Source organism: Silene latifolia, chromosome 3 (assembly GCF_048544455.1).
Source record: "Silene latifolia isolate original U9 population chromosome 3, ASM4854445v1, whole genome shotgun sequence".
In the NCBI taxonomy this organism is placed as follows: Eukaryota; Viridiplantae; Streptophyta; class Magnoliopsida; order Caryophyllales; family Caryophyllaceae; genus Silene; species Silene latifolia.
In genome coordinates this window covers 100,613,236-100,629,515 of record NC_133528.1, presented here as the reverse complement: position 1 = coordinate 100,629,515, position 16,280 = coordinate 100,613,236, and positions in this window count along the sequence as shown.

Sequence of the window (16,280 nt, the reverse complement as noted above, 5' to 3'; positions counted from 1 at the left end):
AAAGACTCCTCCCCCAAACCTAAATATCAAAGTGTCCTCATTGTGACGCCTACACCATAGCAATCACACATATATCACCAGCAACCTAAAGGACACATCTAACAAAAGGAATGGAAAAGAAATAAGGATAATACAATAAAAGTAGATGCAAGGAAAGAGAATATCGGGTAAGAGCTTAGGATTCCCCTAAACCAGTTCCAAAAAAGGGGAAAAAGACCAACCGCGCAATTCCATCCAAGCCATCTACGTTTCTAACCCAAAACACAAGAGTACTTGATCGAGTCCATCACCATTCGATCGAGTACTCATCTGGCGAGATAGCTTCCTGCATTTAAAAACAAATGTCCATCCAAGGCACAATCAATACAACTTAAAGCACGTAATAGTAAATCAAAAAGTAGCGCATGTGCTACACAATGACATAAGTAGCACCAATAAAAAGTCCATGCAAAGAAAATAAGCGACGGATAAAGTTTCGACTCATCAAACTCAGAATCTAATATAAAATATGAGCAAGCATGCTCATCGCTCTTCAAGTCATCATATTTGGGGAGGAGATGGGGCTATTCACCCGTCATAGGAGCTTCATCAAAAACTTTGACGAGCTCCTTTCTAAAAATCTCGGCCTCCAAGGCATCCAATGTGGGTTAATATCCGTATACTACCCTTTAATTGCAGGACTATAACGTAAATTTAAACATGCAATTTATAGTCATAAAACGAAAAACATAATGAAATGATTAATGTATAGAAATCAACCTCGGGTCCTTTGATGCACGGCGTAAAGAACAGAAATCAAACCAGATTCCCTCCTAATTGTTGCACCCAAGACCTTGTCCGAGATATGCCCTTGTGCTAGATGGTGTTCTCCGATTGCTTTGCAATATTGGGAGAACTGATATGTGTTTTTTTTTTTCGAGATGAGAGATCTCAGGTTTTTCAGAGGAGAATACTCTTCAAAAACCCTAATTTTTGTTTCAAATGATGATTAGGTCAGAAGGGAGGAGAAGCTCTCCCTTTTGATCCCTCTCACTCGGCAAAACCGAGACCCACACAAGGGAAGTGGGCTTCCACTTCCTCTTGGTTTTAACTCGTGGTCCGGTTCATTAAATTCCAAATGTATATGACGCGGTTTGATTATAAACTGTTATCGGTTATCGGAAATTAAGGCATCAGCTAATAATACGGGTTAGCTGAATTATTAATTCGTGTCCGACAAAAACAGTATTTTATAATTATATTCAATATACATTTAATTAAATATAAATCATTTTATATTTAATTTTACGAATTAACTGGTTAATTCGCCTTAGCCCATGATATTTAATCCGTATTAAATATAATATCTCAACATCACATATTTGACTAATTACTAGTCAAATAACTCGGACTAACTGGTTAGTCAATCTTGCATCTACATGACAAGTATTTTCATACCGTCACATCTCTCGAACGTATCCTATAGGTGTGACTTTTAGGGACCAGTTGATCACCGCCATCTGTATGACAATAACGTCAAACTTATCTAGCAAGCCAACCGTTATTGATAAACGTGGATCAACTGATAATAATACCAAAGTATGCCCTTTTGATCCTTTTAGAGGTTTATGAGTCCTTGCACTAACTGTTAAGGATACCAACCCCAACAAGCTCCCACTTGTCCGTACAAGTGCATGTGCAATGACGTTATCCGCACTAACTGGAGGACACAAGCTCCAACAAACTCCCACTTGTCCGTACAAGTGTATGTGCGATAACCGATTCTCATATTCATTTAAAATCTCTCCCACTCAATGTAAAACAATTTGCAGATCCGGATCCGCAAAGGTCGTATTTTACAATCGATCTGTATCAAGAGTGGTTTCCCGACTAGAGAGTAACTTAACTGATAAAACGAATCCGTATTCGAGCATGGCCATGCATTTCGATTCTGACTCCTCGAGTGGCCCTGAGAAATATCGAGTACCTGATAAAGGCTGAATATTTCCTTCAACTCGAACTCCTTCCGATCTAAGCACAGCATGAAATGACCCAGAAAAAATCTACTTGGCCCCCTGTTACGGATGACCGTGAGAAAGAAACCAAAGTCACCCAAAATCTGCCGTAGTCTCAAGAGACAGTCGATAGTCAAAAGAATCGACTCTTAGGATCACTATGGAGGTCCTATCCACGACCGGGCACGGAATGTTATAAAACATTTAGGACTCCACGTCGATGTCACAATAGTGTCCTACGAAATATCCGTATAAATCGCCTCTGTGATTGGTCGGTCAACCGGTTGACTTATGGCTCGTTGAACCCACCATCAACCAACGTCACAAAATAATTGCCGAGTTATCGCTCATGTGGGCAATTAAGGACTGAAAAATATAATGTTCGTTCGATTCACTTTGTGGTGTTCAAAATTTGTCGTACAAAACCACATGAAAAACAAAATATATATAAAATATCAAAACGATGATGTTGTATAGAGTACAAAAGCGAATGAATCTGATCCATAAAAGAGTACTACAACTTAGGAACACGTTTAATTCCCATGGAATTAACATGCCCTTCATGCTTGTCTTGTCGTAATGCTTTAGTGAGAGGATCTGCTATGTTATCATCTGTAGCAATCTTTTCTATCACTACTTCCTTTTGCTCCACGTAATTCCGGATTAGATGAGCTTTCCGTTGTACATGTCTAGACTTGTTGCTAGACTTTGGCTCCTTAGCTTGGAAGATGGCACCACTATTGTCGCAATAGATGGTGATCGGGTCATTCGAACTAGGCACTACGATAGCCCATGTAAGAATTGACGCATCCATATCGCTTCCTTTGTAGCTTCGGACGCGGCATAGTACTCGGACTCGGTCGTAGAATCTGAATGTAATTTGTTTCGAACTCTTCCAGTGATTGCGGCAGCGCCATTAAGAGTAAAAACGAATCCAGACTGAGATTTCGAATCATCTCGATCCGTTTGGAAGCTAGCATCTGCGTAACAGGTTGCGCATAGCTTTTGAGAGCCTCCATAAGTCAATGCCCAATCTTTAGTCCTCCGTAGGTACTTAAGAATGTTCTTGACACCAGCCAATGTGGTTCACCTGGATCTTTGTTGGAATCGACTTGTCATACTCAATGCATATGCCACGTCCGGACGTGTGCATATCATGGCATACATGATTGATCCTATAGCCGAAGCATAAGGAATCCGTGTCATGCGCTCTTTTTCTTCCGGTGTCTCTGGTGCACGAGATGCTCAAATGCACCCCTGGAGCCATAGGAAGGAACCCTTCTTGAGTTAGTCATCTTGAATCTCTCTAGGACTTTGTCTATGTAAGACTCTGATCGAGAGATAACATCCGTCGTGATCTATCTCGATAGATACGGATGCCTAGAATTCTTTGTGCCTCTCCCAGATCTTTCATCTGGAAATGGTTTTTCAACCATACTTTCACCGAAGTTAAGAGAGGTATGTCATTCCCAATCAGGAGTATGTCGTCAACATACAATATTAGGAAGACAATCTTGCTCCCACTCGACTTGATATATAGACATGGTTCCTCGACCGATCGAGTAAATCCATTGTCTTTTATCACTTGGTCGAAGTGATGATTCCAACTCCTTGATGCTTGCTTAAGTCCATAAATGGAACGCTTAAGTTTGCACACTTTCTTAGGATGTATTGGATCAATGAAACCTTCGGGTTGTACCATGTACAACTCTTTCTCCAAAAAGCCGTTTAAGAAGGCGGTTTTCACATCCATTTGCCAAATTTCATAGTCATGAAAAGCGGCGATCGCTAAGATAATCCGAATGGAACGCAGCATGACTACGGGTGCAAAAATCTCATCGTAGTGCAAACCTGGCACTTGGGTGAAACCTTTAGCAACTAGTCGTGCTTTGTAGATATCTTGTTGACCTTCCACAGAATGCTTTATCTTGTAAAGCCATTTGCATTGAAGGGGACGAACCTTAGCAGGTAAGTCAACAAGATCCCACACGTTGTTCTCATACATGGAGTCCATCTCGGATTGCATGGCCTCAAGCCATAGCTTTGAGTCAGAACTAGTCATGGCACCTTTATAGGTTGTGGGTTCACTACTCGTTAGAAGTAGAACGTCATCTATGTCATGTTCCTCGACCATACCAATGTATCTGTCCGGAGGAATAGAGACTCTTCCCGACCTCCTAGGTTCCTCAGGAATATTCACCGCAGCCGGGATTGAAGGAACAGGTTCCTCCAATGGTTGCTCGGTGTTTGGTTCTGGAATCTCCGACAGGTCGAAGGTTCTATCACTCTTTGCATTCTCGAGAAATTCCTTCTCTAAGAATGTCGCACTAGCCGCAACAAAAACGCGTTGTTCGGTTGGCGAATAGAAGTAATGACCAAGTGTTCCTTTAGGATAACCTATAAAGTATGTCTTGACCGATCGCGGGCCGAGCTTATCCTCGTGTCTCCACTTGACATAAGCCTCGCAGCCCCAAACCCGTATAAAGGACAAGTTGGGGACCGTTCCCTTCCATAGTTCATATGGAGTCTTGTCAACACTTTAGACGGACTTGGTTAAGTATTAGAGCGGCTGACAAAAGAGCATAACCCCATAATGAATCGGGTAAAACCGTGTGACTCATCATGGATCGAACCATATCAAGTAGTGTTCGATTTCTCCGTTCGGACACACCATTCAATTGAGGTGTTCCAGTGGAGTTAAGCGTAGGGCAATCCCACAATCCTTTAGGTGTTGATCAAACTCGTGAGAAAGATACTCGCCACCACGATCCGAACGCAGTGTTTTAATCTTTCTACCCAATAGGTTCTGTACCCTATTCTTGTATTCCTTGAATTTCTCAAAGGATTCACTTTTGTGCTTCATTAAGTAGACATAGCCATATCTACTTAAGTCGTCCGTAAAAGTGATGAAATACCTATAGCCTTCTCGTGCGGTGATTGACATAGGGCCACATACATCCGTGTGTATGAGTCCTAATAGGTCAGCAGCGCGCATTCCAACACCTTTGAAGGAAATACGAGTCATCTTACCGATGAGACATGATTCACACGTGCCAAATGATTGAAAATCAAAAGCCGAGATAGCTCCATGTTTGATGAGCTGTTTTACGCGTTTCTCATTAATGTGTCCCATACGGCAGTGCCATAGATACGTTTGATCTTTGTCACCAACCTTTAACTTTTTATTCATTACGTGTAATATTTCCGTGGTCTGATCTAAAACATAAATTCCGTTCATGGAGACTGCCTTGCCGTAAATCATATCGTGTAATGAGAAAATGCAAGTATTATTTTCTATTACAAATGAAAAACCAAGTTTATCAAGTGCAGAAACTGAAATTATGTTTTTCGAAAGACTAGGAACATAATAGCGATCATATAAAGACAACTCAAATCCGCTTAGGAAGTGGATCACATATGTCCCCTTTGAGATGGCAGCCACTCTTGCTCCATTCCCAACACGCAGGTCCACCTCACCCTTTACGAGGGGTTCGATGTTTCGGAGCCCCTGCACATGATTACACAGATGAGAACCACAACCAGTATCAAGTACCCAAGTTCCGTAACTTGCGTGGTTAATCTCAATCATATGAATAAAAGTAGAAGAAGAGGAAGACATACCAACAGGTTTAACACGACCCCTTTAAGTCCTCATGATAAACAGGGACATGTGCGTCTCCAATGCCCGATCTTGTGGCAGTGATGGCATTCCATGTTTTCATTCTTGCTCTTTGTCACGCCTGATGAGGTGCTCGACTCACCAGGCCCACTCTTACCTGAACCCGACTTCTTGAACTTCGCCTTACCTACTGCTAGGTTTGCCTGAGCTTTGCCCTTACCTTTCCCTTTATTCGACACAACGAGAACATCTTGTTTCATGCTCCCACTGAACTTCATGTCCTTCTCGGTCTGTACGAGGAGGGAGTGATACTGTCGTTTCGTACCAAAAATAAAATACCTAAGTACAACTAACAGAAGTCAGCGGTAAGTAGGGTCGATCTCCACAGGGAGGCGGTGTACTATCTATTTGTCCGTTTATCTGTCTAATGTCACAATTGGGGTTGAAATGGATTAACTATACTAATGATTGAGGCAAGGGAAATGAATAAATAGTAAGAGAAAGAAGTATGCTAAGAGTCGGTCCACCGTGGCAGCTATCAGATCTTATACTATCAGGAATATTAAGGTGATTAGACTATTGATAAGAAGAGCTATGGTCGTCACCTTTCGGTCCTTAAACCGCCCTAGAGCGTAAACAGCTTAACTTTCGCCCTCACTGCAATACCCTATTGTAATTAAGCAAGCCTTCCCTTCCAATCTTTCGATCTAGGTCGGGGTTAACTAAATTTATGGTCTCCTGCATGCATTCATTCGACCGGATAACAATTTAATTGCCTAATACAATTCCTACCGCAAGTCTAACCTATTTAATACAATTAAAGCATGCTACCACGGCTTCCCTAATCCTAACATACTATGGAAATTAGCTACACATGGCTCGGGGTACTACACTAGCAATTGCTAATCTAATAACATAAGACATGGCAACTAAAGGGAAAAACAATAAAAGCAATAAAAGAACAAGGGAAAATAAAAGGGAAGAAATAAATTACTGGATTAATGATCCGGAATTAAGAGGAACAAAGTAACAGTGTATTGGAAAATAAGAGAGGAGAAAAGAGAGTAGTGAAGTGCGTAGTAACGTCTTCCGTCTTAGATTTATTTATAGCCTAAAAAGAAGTAAAACCTAATCTAAGCTTAACGTGAATGGAGGCCCGAGCTTGTAATTGCTCGATCGAAAGCGGTTAAGTCACTCGATCGAACAGTTCCTGCGTCTGTTTACTCGATCGACCAAAGATAAGGCTCGATCGAACAGTTGGCCACTCGATCGAACAGTTCTTCCGTCTGTTCACTCGATCGACCAAGAGAAACTGCTCGATCGAGTGGTTCCTGGTTCCAGCTCGTGTTGGTCTTGTAGTTTGGTCTTTGACTTGTCCTTTTAGCTCCCGGAACACCTTCACGCATCCCAAGACAGCAATATTTCCCGCTCCAAATCATCTCTTCCTCCAAATGCATGCAAAATGGACGGTAAATGACTTGATTTCGCTACTTCCTGGTTTATTCCTGCAAATAAGACAAAATACACCAAAGTAGCATATTCGGGGCATTTCGTAGCGTAAACCACGATAAAAGCATAGAAATACGTGCATAAAATAGGCTAAAAAGACTATATAAAATGCACGTATCAAATCTCCCCAAACCAAACCTTTACTCGTCCCCGAGTAAACTCAAAACTATATGCTAATGGAACGGAAAAATAACTCAGAGCTAGCTACAAATGCCCACTTAAGCCAATTTAATGCAAGCAAACTAACACTTATAGCTAAACAGTCAAATGCAAACGAGTTATAGGATGTTTATAAAAGTAGCTGAACCGTCGACCTTGCAAGACCTTTAATAATGGACTCTTACGGGTCACTCTTTCTCTCATGAAGCAAAGGGTGAACATATATGTATAAGAGAGAAAGAAAAATAGTCGCTCACCTAAACTACGACCCACATAAACATGCATGCAACTAATATGATAGACAATTCTAACTACCATACATACATTCCAACCAAACGAGGTCTGTCACGGTAGGGCTTACAAAAATATGGTAAAGTGAGGCAATGGGTAAGAAGAGGCAAAACATTTATGGGAATGTGGAGGTATAGGTGATCAAGCTAGTACCTAAACAAAACCATATATCAACATCCGATTCCAACTCAATTATAGAATAAGCACAATGCCCTTCAATTGGCATAAAACTCACCAAACCAAACTGAACATACTCCTCAAATAATATAAGATAGATCATAGGAGCAGAAACCGATCTCATCAAACATCTTTTTTTTTTCGATTTTTCTTTTCTTTTTCTATTTTTCGGTTTCTTCTTTTTCATTCCTTTTTTTTTTCATTTTTCTTTTTCTTTTTTTCGTTCCTTTTTTTCTTTCTTTTTCACGTTTTTTTCAACTCCTTTTCTTCATAAATACCAACTCCAAAACAATAGATACAAGCCAAACTTGATGCAATAAAATATGTACCGCAAAACAACAATCTAGACTAGCTTGACAAGGCAGGCTAAATTTGGATGTAGCTAAAGGTCAACTGGAAAATTTGGCTAATGTGGAGTTAAATGGGTAAAAATGAAATAAAGGGAAAATGTAAGCACCTCCCTGCATGTGACACCAACCACTAACCCGAATGTATGACGGCAAAAAGCAATTGAATTTCATATATGTGCAAATTAATGAACATGTTATGCAAGGAGTAACTACTCACAATCCTACATGAAACTGGTCATAAATGACACCAGTTTATAAGGCTCTAAATCTTAGAAATCATAAGTAGGTTGCCAAAATTTCAGGTCAAGTCTATATGTTCAGCTGAATTAAACATTAACTCGTAGATTATGCAATCAGACAAAGCTAAAAGATAACAGTTTATTGCAAGGCTTAAGCAAAAAGACAAACGCAGTGCAATTTCATCATTGAAATCTACCGTTCCGACTCAACCTATATGCTAAAATAAACATGAATTTTTTAACAATTTTAACAATTTTTCAATTTTTATGGAATTTTTTGAATTTTAACGAAAATAAACAACAATGCAAACATAAGTTAAATGTGATAACTGAAATGCAATAAAAACAATATGCAGACACAGATATGAATGCATAACCTCCCCAAACCAAACCGTACAATGCCCCCATTGTACCAAAACATGGAAAGGAAAATGCAAACTAAAGGAGGAAGAGAGTAAAAGCGGAAAACTTACAAGACGCGCGAATAAGGGGACCTCCCCAAACCGACCATGAAATGGGAGGTTGCTAAGGGCCCGGAAAACCGTCTCAGGAAGCTAATCCAAGTCAATAGCACTCGATCAAGAGGAATAGTAGCTGATCGAGTGACATGGGCGCTCAAAAACTGCTCGATCGACTGGAATAGTGGTCGATCGAGTGAGTGGGCGTCCAAGAACAACTCGATCGAATGGTGATGTGGTCGATCGAGTGGTTTTGTTTCTGCAGGTGGTCGATCGAGAGGATTGACTGCTCGATCGAGAAGATCTCTCAGCTAAAGTGCTCGATCGAGTAGAATGACTACTCGATCGACTGGTCCTCGATGTAATTCCTGCAAAATGGGATTAAAACAGCCCGCAAACTAACAAAAACAAGCTTACTGAGATAGTTTTATGGTATAAGAACCATTTATTACAACTGAAATTGAATAAAAACAAAATAAAATCTCCGGGTTGCCTCCCGGGTAGCGCTAGCTTCAGTCAGGTCCCAGCTCGACCTTCTTTTTCTTCGAGCCTCTATGATTAATCACGATCAAAACAGCTCAAAGCGCGCAGCATCAAATCATACATCTGCGCATGTGCTACACAAAAGCATAAGTAGCACAAAAGTGGAATAGCAAGGTAGGAAATAAAGACATGTAGACATTTAAGTCTAACAAATTTCCTATGGGCGCTCCTAAATTTATCCACCAAATAAAGGAGCGCGGGAGCAATTGTCAATAATTTAGGGCTCCAAATTAGATTAACAATTTTAAAATGACAAGGATGGTGAGAAATTGCTAATTTATGCGTCCACATATGAGGGGGTATAGCTTTGAAAAAGGAAGCATGAATAAGACGAGGCAATTTACAAATAATAATAAAATTACCGTTTACTACCTCAGGTGGATCACTCTTAATGACGGAATCATAGATAAAAGAATTCATTACCTCTTCCGTGCTAGGAGTAATTACCGACTCACCTTGTCCCTTTGTCGCCCTCGGTGGAATTCGTCCCGTAAATCTCAGCCTCAAGTGCATCCAGCTCGGCTTTGAATAAGGGAGACTCACCATAACCGTTGTCATCATCAAAGTCGTCATCTAAATCAAGCCCAAATGACGAATTATAGCTCCCAATGACCAAATTGGTCGATCGAGAGGATTGACTGCTCGATCGACCAATCTCTTCCCGCGATTCACTCGATCGAGTGGCAGAATCACTCGATCGATAACTATCCTCCTGCATGTCACTCGATCGAGAAGGGATATTACTCGATCGAGTACTGTCTTCTGGAAAATCACTCGATCGACCAATGATTGTCACTCGATCGAGTGATTCCTCTATCTGTGTGAAATCTTCGCGTGGGGTAGTGAAATATGATAGGAACTCGTCGTCCGAGTCATAGAAGTCATCCTCATCATTGGGCAACACGGTTTCCTTACGAGAAAAACTGCTCTCGGCAAAGATAAACCTCCTCTTCTTGCATCTCACCGCTAACCGAGCTATTTGTGACTCCGATTCGAGGATTCGAGCGTCCATATATCTATCACTCTCTTGTATTTGTGATACAAGCATTCTCATCAAATATATCGACTCCGCGATCTCTTCTCTCTCCACCTCGGTGCTAACCGAGCAACTGCTGGAGACTCGAGCTCATCAAATCGCGAGACATATTCTTGCACTTGGAATGCAAGTTCCTCCATTAAAATTTCAGCTCCGAAGTCTTCTTCTTGTATATCGGGGGAATCTTGTTGCGGTGGCCATTGATAGGGCGGATGTGGCGGCACAACTACAGCTGCATTGTGCTCGTGAAACCCCATCTCCCGTAGTAAATCACCGTCTGTTCCATAAAATGGGACATCGGTGGTGGGTCAAAGGTACTCAAGCCTTCCCTTTGACTATCTTTCACCTAGAACTGTCTAGGTAGTACCTGTAAGGCCTATCAAAACAAAGACACTAAACAAAAGATTAAAAAAACCTCAAGGAAAAATCCCTTGAGGCTAAAGACAGATAAAATTAAACAAATAAATAAATAGATTGCCTCCCCGGCAACGGCGCCAAAATTTGATACTGTCGTTTCGTACCAAAAATAAAATACCTAAGTACAACTAACAGAAGTCAGCGGTAAGTAGGGTCGATCTCCACAGGGAGGCGGTGTACTATCTATTTGTCCGTTTATCTGTCTAATGTCACAATTGGGGTTGAAATGGATTAACTATACTAATGATTGAGGCAAGGGAAATGAATAAATAGTAAGAGAAAGAAGTATGCTAAGAGTCGGTCCACCGTGGCAGCTATCAGATCTTATACTATCAGGAATATTAAGGTGATTAGACTATTGATAAGAAGAGCTATGGTCGTCACCTTTCGGTCCTTAAACCGCCCTAGAGCGTAAACAGCTTAACTTTCGCCCTCACTGCAATACCCTATTGTAATTAAGCAAGCCTTCCCTTCCAATCTTTCGATCTAGGTCGGGGTTAACTAAATTTATGGTCTCCTGCATGCATTCATTCGACCGGATAACAATTTAATTGCCTAATACAATTCCTACCGCAAGTCTAACCTATTTAATACAATTAAAGCATGCTACCACGGCTTCCCTAATCCTAACATACTATGGAAATTAGCTACACATGGCTCGGGGTACTACACTAGCAATTGCTAATCTAATAACATAAGACATGGCAACTAAAGGGAAAAACAATAAAAGCAATAAAAGAACAAGGGAAAATAAAAGGGAAGAAATAAATTACTGGATTAATGATCCGGAATTAAGAGGAACAAAGTAACAGTGTATTGGAAAATAAGAGAGGAGAAAAGAGAGTAGTGAAGTGCGTAGTAACGTCTTCCGTCTTAGATTTATTTATAGCCTAAAAAGAAGTAAAACCTAATCTAAGCTTAACGTGAATGGAGGCCCAGTAGCTTGTAATTGCTCGATCGAGCAGTTAAGTCACTCGATCGAACAGTTCCTGCGTCTGTTTACTCGATCGACCAAAGATAAGGCTCGATCGAACAGTTGGCCACTCGATCGAACAGTTCTTCCGTCTGTTCACTCGATCGACCAAGAGAAACTGCTCGATCGAGTGGTTCCTGGTTCCAGCTCGTGTTGGTCTTGTAGTTTGGTCTTTGACTTGTCCTTTTAGCTCCCGGAACACCTTCACGCATCCCAAGACAGCAATATTTCCCGCTCCAAATCATCTCTTCCTCCAAATGCATGCAAAATGGACGGTAAATGACTTGATTTCGCTACTTCCTGGTTTATTCCTGCAAATAAGACAAAATACACCAAAGTAGCATATTCGGGGCATTTCGTAGCGTAAACCACGATAAAAGCATAGAAATACGTGCATAAAATAGGCTAAAAAGACTATATAAAATGCACGTATCAGGGAGTGCAGTTCATGCGGAGTTTTCTTCAAATCATTCATATAGTAATTCGCTCTAAATTGCGAATAACCATCGTGGAGTGAATGAAGAATACGGTCGATAACAATATTCTCGCTGATGTTACAGTTAAAGGTCTCCAGTTTCTCGACATTCTCAATCATGCTGAGAATGTGTGGGCTAACCGGTTGGCCCTTCTGGAGTCTCGCATCAAAGAAGCGAGTGGTATGCTCATAGGTCACGATTCTCGGTGCTTTCGAGAATTCCTTAGTGAGCGTGGTGAAAATCTTGTTTGCACCATGGGCTATGAAGCGTTTCTGCAAATTGGGTTCCATTGCAAAAATGAGTACGTTTTTAATCGCACCCGCTTCCATACGAAAATCATTAAACTTGGTGACTTCAAAGACTCTAGCCGTGGGACCTGGGTTTGCCGGGATGGGCTCCAAGAGATATTTGAGCTTCCGTCGGCGGCGGGCATTCCGTAATGCCGCCTCCCGGTCCGCGAAGTTGGATCCATCATTCTTGATCGAGTAGACCGATTCATCTGATTCATGAAGATCCGAAGCCAGGACTCACGGTCCAATGTGGCACTTGGCATTGGGTTATCACTTGAACCACCATTTGTTGTTTAGCGATTTAAAATCGTGATCTACACTTTGAAAAAGAAAGAAAAACAAAACGAAATAAGCAACTCATCGAGGTGATTTAAGTCTATTTTAAAATTCATTTTAAACATGTAGACTCTCGCACTTGCATAATTGATCTCCCTCAAGAAAGATACAAGTGATCCCAAGACTCAATTTATGTAAATTGATAAGCCAACTGTTTAGCTAATTCTTCCCTAAGAACTCTTGGTCGATAGATTTCCGTAAATCCTATCTATAGTCCACCATAGTCACAGGATCGTACGAGTGACCACAGTGTTGAGATAAAATAGGTCAATCGGTTCCAACTTACCCGACGTAGAAAGGGTCATATTATGCCTACCGACGAAGAAGGGACTCATTGGAGTTTGACCTATAAAGACCGTTCTCAATTTTGGTTTATACGAGGAAGATCCCATCAACAAAATTATAATTCATTTTAAGTGAACGAATAACTAGCGTCCGTCGTGAATGAATTTATTTGGATGATGGCTTTAAAACGTGTGACATGAGAATGTCAATGAAAACTAACTCGTGACCTCTATATGTGTCAGTTTTCATGCAATAAATAGGTGGTTTGGTTTTTAGGCGGAATATGATGCATATAATCGTTGCGAAAAATAAATAAAGGAATGCAATACGTAAATAAAAATTTCCTAGTGTGGCCTATCCTAGTATAAGAACATAATACAACTTTGGAATCCACCGATGGACCCGAAAAGCTTGTCTTGATGTTCCATCTTGATCCAAGTAGCGGGAGTGAGCATCCGGTCTCCATCTTTGGTCTTCTCAAAAATTACAATTAAAATTACAAAATATAAACCTATTTACATTCTAATTAAAACTGTAATTACAAGTGAAAAATCCAAAACGGAGATACAAGATCTCAAAATACAACCAAGACCATGTTCCATCATTACGGTAACACGTTCTACTAAGGCCACACTAAGTTACAACCGTTTGTAAAATTAAATACGTAATAAAAGGGCATTCACGGCATTCAAAAATTAACGATAAATAAAAATGCATCAACTAAAAACAAATTCATTCGTGACATAATTCCGTAATTATGTTAAATTTATCCAAACCACCTTTTTATGATCAAAATTCATGTGATAAAACCGCTTCTATCATTTAATTTTAATCCATTACAATCCGTTACTTTAAAAACGCTTTAAAATAACTTAATGGTACGTGTGTGAACCGTTTCACAATCATAGCGAGTGTACTATATCCGTATAAAGTACATATTGAAGCCAAAAGAAAATTTAAATCAAAAGAAACAAATTTTCAAAGTCATCAAAGACGAAATCCCTCGATCCAGGGACATAAGTGCTCGATCGAGGGACGGGGGTGCTCGATCGATCAATCGAAAGTCGATCGAGAGGTATGCTAATCGAGGTACTCGATCGACGAACGGTGGTCGATCGAGGACTTATATCGACAATCTTGCTCGATCGAGTACGAGGACTCCTCGATCGAGCGATGGGGTTTTAAAGCGGTCGATCGAGTACAACAAGGACTCGATCGAGTAAAATCTAAACAGAAAAACCACTCGATCGATTAAAACCTTGGTCGATCGAGTGCAAAAGTCTCTGGAAACTTAAAACCCTCGAGAAACAGTTTTGGTGAAACAAAACAAACGCAATTTTGATCAAAACTGATTGAAAACAAAACTACAAAATGCTAGACATTAACATATTGTTATAATGATCGGGTAAAATAAAAATATGCATAATATCAAAATGAAAATAACCCGTGTAAAACATGTCACGGTACGGTTTTCGAGACAAAACAACAACAAGAGCAACCGTGTAAACAGGACACGGTTCCCAATGCAACCAAAAACGCAGCAATAACAGAAAAAAAATATCTGCCGTGAGAATTACTGCAGCCGCACGGAATTTTAGACAAAACAAAAATCGTTTCAAGATAGTTTTATGAAAAACACATGGAAAAATTCACGTGGCCTCGCTCTGATACCACTTGTGGGTTAATATCCGTATACTACCCTTTAATTGCAGGACTATAACGTAAATTTAAACATGCAATTTATAGTCATAAAACGAAAAACATAATGAAATGATTAATGTATAGAAATCAACCTCGGGTCCTTTGATGCACGGCGTAAAGAACGAAATCAAACCGATTCCCTCCTAATTGTTGCACCCAAGACCTTGTCCGAGATATGCCCTTGTGCTAGATGGTGTTCTCCGATTGCTTTGCAATATTGGGAGAACTGATATGTGTTTTTTTTTTTCGAGATGAGAGATCTCAGGTTTTTCAGAGGAGAATACTCTTCAAAAACCCTAATTTTTGTTTCAAATGATGATTAGGTCAGAAGGGAGGAGAAGCTCTCCCTTTTGATCCCTCTCACTCGGCAAAACCGAGACCCACACAAGGGAAGTGGGCTTCCACTTCCTCTTGGTTTTAACTCGTGGTCCGGTTCATTAAATTCCAAATGTATATGACGCGGTTTGATTATAAACTGTTATCGGTTATCGGAAATTAAGGCATCAGCTAATAATACGGGTTAGCTGAATTATTAATTCGTGTCCGACAAAAACAGTATTGTATAATTATATTCAATATACATTTAATTAAATATAAATCGTTTTATATTTAATTTTACGAATTAACTGGTTAATTCGCCTTAGCCCATGATATTTAATCCGTATTAAATATAATATCTCAACATCACATATTTGACTAATTACTAGTCAAATAACTCGGACTAACTGGTTAGTCAATCTTGGCATCTACATGACAGTATTTTCATACCGTCACATCTCTCGAACGTATCCTATAGGTGTGACTTTTAGGGACCAGTTGATCACCGCCATCTGTATGACAATAACGTCAAACTTATCTAGCAAGCCAACCGTTATTGATAAACGTGGATCAACTGATAATAATACCAAAGTATGCCCTTTTGATCCTTTTAGAGGTTTATGAGTCCTTGCACTAACTGTTAAGGACACCAACCCCAACATCCAATTCAGCTTCTATGTCAACATTGTCATCAAAACTGTAAACCGGCTCAGGATGAGGCTCATCTCCATAAATCAATTTCTCTATCTCATCCACTTCCTTGCTCCATGGTCCTGACGCAGCAGCAAGGGTGTCGGACTGATTCCTGTCCAAACATAAAGCAAAGAAATCATGAATAGATGGATCAACAACATTAAGCATATAACATAGAGCTATTGAATGGGGACGCTTTAAAGCGTTATCAAGAACAAATTTAATAGTGTCATCCCCAACCCTTAGTGTCAAACTACCATCCCTAACCTCTATTAGTGCTTCTGCAGTGTGGAGGAATGGTCTACCAAGAATAATAGGTACTTGCGAGTCCTCGGCCATATCAATAATAATGAAATTAACAGGAATAAAATATTTCCCTACTCTAACTGGCATATCCTCTAAGACACCTATAGGGC